We start from the raw sequence: 8,151 nt of genomic DNA, 5'->3' as shown, positions 1-8,151 counted from the left end.
CTGATTCTAGCACCACAAGCACCAAACAACTGTGAGGACGCAGGTCCAAGAGAAGCCTGCCCTCAAGAGTAATGCAGAATGTGCTACAAGCTCCCCTTCCCTTCTTCCCTGATTAATTTTATAAAATTTATAGAGGCAGTTTCAATGGCTTCAACACAATACTGCCAGGTAAGGACTTGAACCCAAGAGGCGGAAGTTGCAGTGAGCCTGAGAGAGGAGACCATCTCTCTCCCTTGCCTGTCCTCTGTTAGAAAAGGGAGAGGGGAGATAAAATGGCACAAAGTTAAAGTCAGTAGTCGGGCGAGACGCTGACCCACCGGCCCGACCACAGCAGGGCCCAAGGACTGAAGAATAGCCCCTCTCTCTGTCTCTGGTGCCTGCGTTATCTGTCAGCCTTGAAGGTGTTGCAAATGTTCTTCTTACTGCCCAAGGACCTTCTTTGAGTCAGGTACTCCCCATCTGCACCAACCAGACCCACCCCATTAGAGATGCCTCTGTCACTGAGTGATTTACTGCCTTTGTTCAACTTCTGTAACTCTTCCCCTCCCACACCACATGTAAATTAGCAAATCAATGAAAGCCAAAGCTTGTAATGTCAGATATCCAGCCAGTAGGCAATGATGCAGTTTTACCTCTGCTTCCTCTTGAGTTGCATGTCTTCAAAAAGGGAAAGAAACTGTGTTTCCGGGAGCTCAGCATCTTTTGGACACGAGCAAACTGATGCTCCACAGCTAGCTGAATAAAAGCCTTGTCCTTCCTCACTCCAGTGTCTGGGGGGTTCTGTCACAGCTCCTCCTGCAACAAGCCACCATCAAGCCACTGCTACACTGCTCCATCTCAAAATAAACAAAAAAATCAGGCCAACATGTGTTGACACACATTGCTAGGAATCCAGGGATCTACCTGGAGAATAGATGAAAGTAACAAAAGTTTTACATACCAATATTCAAAACTGCAGTGAACTACCAGAAACACTTGCCGCTTTCAAAGATAGACTATGCTAAGTGACTCCAGGCATGAGCCACCATGCTTGGCTAATTTTTGTATTTTTAGTAGAGACAGGGTTTCACCATGTTGGCCAGGCTGGTCTTCAACCCCTGACCTCAGGTGATGCACCCGCCTTGGTCTCCCAAAGTGCTGGGATTACAGGAATGGCTCTTGATTCTAGCTGCAAGGTCACTAGATCATTAGGTCATTTCCTGAATATGTTATGTTCCAGACATTGGCCATCACTTGGGTTACCATTGTCATCAGTCGAAAGCCTCCCAAACCAAGGCCCCTAAACACTGGATAGCCCACTTAGTGTAATTTTGCAGAACAGAAGTACAAAGATTACAGAGAACCGGGCCGGGTGCGGGGGCTCACGCCTGTGGTCCCAGCACTTCGGGAGGCCGAGGCGGGTGGATCACGAGGTCAAGAGATCGAGACCATCCTGGCCAACATGGTGAAGCCCTGTCTCTACTAAAAATACAAAAATTAGCTGGGCGTGGTGGCACACACCTGTAGTCCCAGCTACTCAGGAGGCTGAGGCAGGAGAATTGCTTGAACCTGGGAGGTGGAGGTTGCAGTGAGCCAAGATCATGCCATTGCACTCCAACCTGGCACCTGGCGATGAAGCGAGACTCTGTCTCAAAAAAAAAAAAAAAGTATAGAGAAGAGAAGCATAAAATTTGTTGCATTCACCAGGAATTGAACCAGGGTCTACCACGCAGGAGGTGAGGATTCTACCACTGGATCACCAATGCAGCTTCTATGTGTATTCCTGGAGGAAAAATTGAAATACTGAAAAAGACAGAAATTGTTCCAAAACCAAGTTTTTGTGGTATTGACTAAAGGCTAATAAAGACATCCAAAACCAAGATTTTCATAGAAGACTTTTTTTTTACTAGACAAAAACTATAAATATTAAAATAGCTCATTTGTCTGATCAAACTCTAACTCCGAAAAAGGCTCTTTCCAACTGCGTAACAGACTCATATAGAAAACATCAGAAATTCATCCAGTCCTTGTTTCTGATCCTAAATCTTCAATTGACGACCTCAACCTCAAACTCTTGCTTTAGTGGCTCTGAGAAGGGAGCACCAACTGGTAGCACAGGTAAGTTAAATTTTAATCTAGGGAAGAAATAAGCAGGATTGGAATTTGAATTAGAAGAAAGAGGAAATCTGCTATACCAGAATATCATAGGCAAAAGAAGGAGAAGGAGAAGGAGAAGGAGGAGGGAGAGGGAGAGGGAAAGGGGGAGGGAGAGGGGGAGGGGGAGGGGAGGAAGTGGGGGAGGGGAGGGGGAGGGGGAGGGGTGGGGGAGAGGGGAGGAGTTGCTGATGGAGTTAGTTGTTTGTGGCTGTTTTTTGTTAAAGAATAATAATCAGTCTTGTAGTCATTATAATACTATCATTTGTTTTCTAGAACGTATAAAACCTTTGAAGGGTTATGTGACATAAAAAGATTAATAATGCTTGCAGTCAATGTTTCATTGTTTGGGAGAATCCAGTTTCCCCAGTTAATATGCTTTTGTGTAATAGCTGTGTAAGGAGTAGCCTGGTTTAAAGACAGATTAATGGCTGAAATATTAACATGTTGGTCTTTTGATGAAGTTCAAATAGTAGAGAGATTTCCTTCCCCAATTTTCCCTGGAGGGATTAAACTGAAGAGAAAAATCTGGAGAGTTTGCCCCACATGTTATGTCTGGGAGTTATTAGGACTTTTTCAAAGACAGGAGCTGTGTGTGACATGTAATTATGCTTCTTCTCCAGTTGAGAAGCCAAGCCAGGTTCAGGTGGTGTTACAAACTTGAGCCCAACAAGGAAATCACCCTTCACATTGACCTCGCAGAGCTTTGGTTCTATCCGTTCTCTGCCCAACACCCAAGACACACACCATCTCTGGCCAACAAAACTTCATATATTATCTATGTCAACCAGAGCCACGTTTATTCCCAAATCTCTTTCCAAAATACAAATCTATACTTTTTATTCTCAACTCTGAAATTTACAAAGGCCTCATATGCATCTCAGAGTCACAGATACTAAAACTCAACACACCGGGGAGTTCCCTGTCAGCGTCATGTACCACCCTCTACCTCAACACTCAGTGATCAGCCCCAAGCCAGCATCTCCCAGAGAGTAGTGGGTGGTTCTAGGTGTTTCAACAGACACTAAAACCTGCCTCTACCCCTGCCTAGACACTTGCACTCACTGCTATGCATCCTGCTGGTCACATCGGATCTTGATATCATCTTTAGATAAACACTCCCAATCTCCCAACACAACCATTTATTTCCAAAGAATTATAGTATTTAAATGTATTGGACTCTCTACAGACTCACTGCCACTTTATCACTGCACTTTATCCATCCATCACCTCCATTAACATAAGCAGATCAAAAACTGGCCTCTCTACAGCCAGTCTTGTCCATTCCAACCCATTTGCCACACTGTGTCTTGAGTGACCTTTCCACAGTGTCAATCTGTGGACATACCTGTAGCCTAAAATCACATCCACCAACATAGTAGCCAAGCAACAGCAAGCCCCTTTCCTTTGGTCATTAGAGTCCTAGACACCAAGGGGATGTTGGGGAAAGAATTGCCGTGGATCGACTCTCAGAGGCAGTGCGTTCCGGACTTGTGCTGGCTTTGAGACACGGACACTGGAAAAGGTCAGGTACCTGGCAATGCTTGGAGATTAGGAAGTAAGGATGAAAACAAGTCACTGCACTAAATAATATGACGGTAATCACTTACACAAAAATTTTAAAGATAAGAAATGTTGGAAGATTTATTATTTTATTATACCTTTATAGTTGGAGAGTAAAGAAGAAAATACCAAAGCTCTTTGTCTAAACAAAATGGTGCAGAAAGATTAACATATATCATAACCTATGATAACCAGTCAGCATAAACAGTATTCAGAAAGGAATGGTTATATTCCCTAACAGTTACATTCTGAAGTCATGCTTTTTGCCTTAGGGTCCATTATTACAGCCACCTTTTTGTTAATGTTTTCAATCAAGCTCCTTTTCTCACCTTTATTTCCAACCTTCCTCTCACTTTCTAGTTTAGATACAACTCCTAAATATAGCATATAGTTAATTTTAAAATCCTGTCTAGCATATTTTGGGTTTTTTTTTTTTTTTTTTTTTACTGGATAATCTGGTCCACTTACATTTAATGTAATTGCTGATATGTATTAATTTTAAATCTACCATCTTTTTTTTTCTATTTGTTCTCTTTGTTCTGTTTCAATTTCTTTTCTTGTCTGTTTTGGAATGGTTATTTTTAACTATTATAATATTATATTTTTTACTTTTTTATATGCTTTGCTTCACTTTTTTTCTTCTATATTTTTAATCATATTTAAATTGCTTCTATTCTTTTGGGATTACTTTAAAAATTGCAATCTTAATCCTTAATTTATTAAACATAGTAATAATTGATACCCTTATCCTCATCCTGGACAATATATGATGTTGGAATACTTTTAGTTCATTAAGTCTCACTCTATATTATATACTGCTATCATTTATTAGATCTAAGTATTAATATTCTTAAGCCCCAGAAGACTAGACATATATTTTGTATAGTTACTTTAGATTTAGCAACATATGTGCTGGTGTCTGGCTCTTTCTTTCTGTCTATGTCTCTGAATTTTTATATGTAATCATGGTGCTTCTGCCTGAGAAACATCATATAGAATTTCCTTTAGTGTTGGTCTGCTTCTGAAAAACTCTTTCAGCTCTTCTTCTCTGAAAGTGTCTTTATTTTGCTTTAATTATTGGAAATTAATTTTACCAAGTATGTAATTCTTGGAGGCAGTTATTTTCTTTCCGCATACTTGGATTTGATTATTGCTTTTCAGAAGGCAGCCAATTGTCTAACTTTTGCTTATTTGAATATAATCTTCCTTTTTGTCTTCTGAGTGTTTTTTGTTTAGTTTCTGCAGTTTTACTATTCTGTCTTTAGCTATTGATTTCTCTTTATTTATCTTGTTCAACTGGCTGAACTTCTAGAATCTGTTGACTTTTTAGTTTCATTTTGTCTGGAAAACTCTCAAATATTATCTCTTCAATATTAATACTTAGACCTAATAAATGATAACAGCCTTTATTGCCTTTATTTTCTTTCTCTTCGACTTTTGAGCCTCTAACTAAAACTAAGATAGACTGTCTCACTCGTTTGTTATATTTTTGTGTTTGTGTATTAAATATTTTCTCCTTGCTATATATTCTGAATTTTTTTCTTCTTCCCCATCTCCCACTTTATTAGTTCTCCTTTCAGTTGTGACTGTTCTTCTGTTAAACTCTTCCATTGTACTCTTAATTTTGGTTGTTTTTTTCTTTTCAAATTTCTATTTGCCTCTCTCTAAATCTATTCTGTCATTTTTTCTTGTTCTCAATTTGTGTGTAAATTTCTTTTCTCCTTCTGCATGATAATTTGACTTTTAATTAACTTTCTAGCTCTGTCCACCTAGAGCCTCCTAATGACAAAATGTTAACCATGTTACTAAGCAATACTGCATATCATAAAAAAGACTCCTGATTGATGGACTACACTTGAACTGGGAAAACTAAGTACCTGGAAGAAGCTGGACTTTGAGCTTCTCTGAATGCAGTGGGCCTATAACTTGCATACACCTTGCATGGGATTGGAAACTACTCTGTTAAGTTCTTACAAGAGTTAAAGGCTCCAGGATGGTGCCACATGCACCTCGGCTGTCCCCAAGTAGACAGTGAGGGGTGGAGAGCCAACAGACTATCTCTTGCATACTGTGTGGACTGCTGCTTCAGAGACTGCTCCTACAGAAATATCGTGTCTGATGCTGCCCTGCTAGCAAGCTATAGTTCTAATCCTATGTCTTTCTGATTAGAGGGGTGCCAGGTATGGCCTCTGAGAGTCTTGTGAACCTGAATGTTAAGTTGTAGCTAAGAAAACATCCAAGTGGGCAAAATTCTTCCAAATTTTTGTTCGTGAATAATGTAGGCATCATTGTTTTGCATTCTTTCTAATATATCTAATATTTGGGGGCTTCCTGGCTGCTTTCATGGCTGGTGTTGAGTGTCTGCAGCTTTTCCAGGCACATGGTGCAAGCTGTCAGTGGATGTACTGTCCTGGGGTCTAGAGGATGGTGGCCCTCTTCTCACAGCTCTACTAGGAAGTGCCCCAGTGGGGACTCTGTGTGGGGGCTCCAACCCCACATGTCCCTTCTTCACTGACCTAGTAGAGGTTCTCCATGAGGGCTCTGCCCCTGCAGCAAACCCCTACCTGGATATCCAGGCATTTCCACACCCTCTGAAATCTGGGTAGAGGTTCCCAAACCTCAATTCTTATCTTCTGCACACCTGCAGGACCAACACCACATGAAAGCTGCCAAGGCTTGGGGCTTGCACCCTCTGAAGTCATGACCTGAGCTGTACCTTGGCCCCCAGTAGCCATGGCTGGAGTGGCTGGGACACAGGGCACCAAGTTCCTAGGTTGTACACAGCAGGGTGTCCCTAGGCTTGGCCCACAAAACCAGTTTTTCCTCCTAGGCCCCCAGGCCTGTGATGGGAGGGGCTGCTGTGAAGGTTTCTGACATGGCCTGAAGACATTTTCCCCATTGTTTTTGTGATTAACATTTGGCTTCTCATTACTTGTGCAAATTTCTGCAGGGCTTGAATTTCTCCCCAGAAAATGGGTTTTTCTTTTCTACCACATAGGCTGCAAATTTTCCAAACTTTTATGCTCTGTCACCTCTTGAACGCTTTGCTGCTTCGAAATTTCTTCTACCAGCTACCCTAAATCATGTCTCTCAAGTTCAAAGTTCCACAGATCTCTAGGGCTGAGGGAAAATGCTGCGTCTCTTTGCTAAAGCATAACAAGAGTCACCTTTGCTCCAGTTCCCAAATAGTTCATTTCCATCTGAGACAACCTCAGCCTGGAGTTTATTGTCCATATCACTATCGGCATTTTGGTCAAAGCCATTCAACAAGTCTCTAGGAAGTTCTGAACTTTCCCACATCTTCCTGTCTTCTTCTGAGCCTTCCAAACTGCTCCAACCTCTGCCTGATACTCAGTTCCAAAGTCCCTTCTGCATTTTCAGGTATCTTTACAGCAGTGCTCCACTACGCCATATCAATTTACTGTATTAGTTTATTCTCACCCTGCTGATAAAGACATACCTAAGATTGGGTAATTTATAAAGGAAAGAGGTTTAATTGACTCACAGTTCTGCTTGGCTGGGGAGACTTCAGGAAACTTACAATCATGGTGGAAGGAGAAGCAAACATGTCCTTCTTCACATGGCGGCAGCAAGAAGAAGGGCAGAGCAAAGTGGAGGGAAAGCCTCTTATAAAAGCATCAGATCTCATGAGAAGTCACTCACTATCACAAGAACAGCACGAAGGTAACTGAACCCATGATTCAACTACCTCCCATTGGGCACCTCCCATGACAAATGAGATCATGGGAACTACAAGAGGAAATTTGGGTGGGGACACAGCCAAACCATATCAATAACATATTTAGATGAACCCAAAATACTGTTTTTCATACACATGCCAAACAAAGTGAATGAGAGAGTTGCATCTTCTATGACTCTTCAGTCTGCTGTACATGTTCACCATTTCAATGTGCTACAAAGGCTTTTTGTGTTTAGCTTTTGTGCGGTCAAAGCCTCAGGTAAAGGAAATGATTAATCACATTAAGTTTGATATTGAATGCTGGCCTGGCACTGAATCTTCCCTGACTTTGAAAGAATAATCCCCTCCCAGTCCTCCACTGACCATCACCTACAACCAAGTCTTCTCTTCCTCCTTTGGCGAATACGATAAAAATTCAAATGTGAAAACTGTATTTATATTTATTACTTACATAAATTTAGTTTGTTTAATCTATATGTTTTCGATCTGTTGGGTATCTTGGGTTAATTTTTCTCATGAGAATAACAAAAAAATTTTTTCATTTAACATATTTTCACTTAGTTGTAAAATTTTGAAACATAAAGTCATTAAGGAAATGTTTGTATGCAAGACACACAGATCCAGAAACTGCCAAGAGAGACTCCAGTAAGTTCCATACTTCTAATTTTGCATATAAACTGTCTTCAGGATATACAAAGACTGAGGGAAGAGAGACGCTAATCAGTTACACATTGATTTATGTATTCATTATCAAG

The 8,151-nt window shown here is 40.9% G+C and overlaps 1 pseudogene; it reads right to left on the bottom strand.

The window, feature by feature from the left end:
* Positions 1-1,405: 1,405 nt before the first annotated feature.
* Positions 1,406-6,996, bottom strand: LOC116546896 (annotated as a pseudogene).
* Positions 6,997-8,151: the final 1,155 nt, after the last annotated feature.

The sequence above is a fragment of the Sapajus apella genome, unplaced genomic scaffold (genome assembly GCF_009761245.1).
Source record: "Sapajus apella isolate SASKATOON/1434 unplaced genomic scaffold, GSC_monkey_1.0 scaffold1630, whole genome shotgun sequence".
NCBI classification, from domain to species: Eukaryota; Metazoa; Chordata; class Mammalia; order Primates; family Cebidae; genus Sapajus; species Sapajus apella.
The sequence above is the reverse complement of the archived record's forward strand: the minus strand, read 5'-3'. Positions and strand labels throughout refer to the sequence as shown.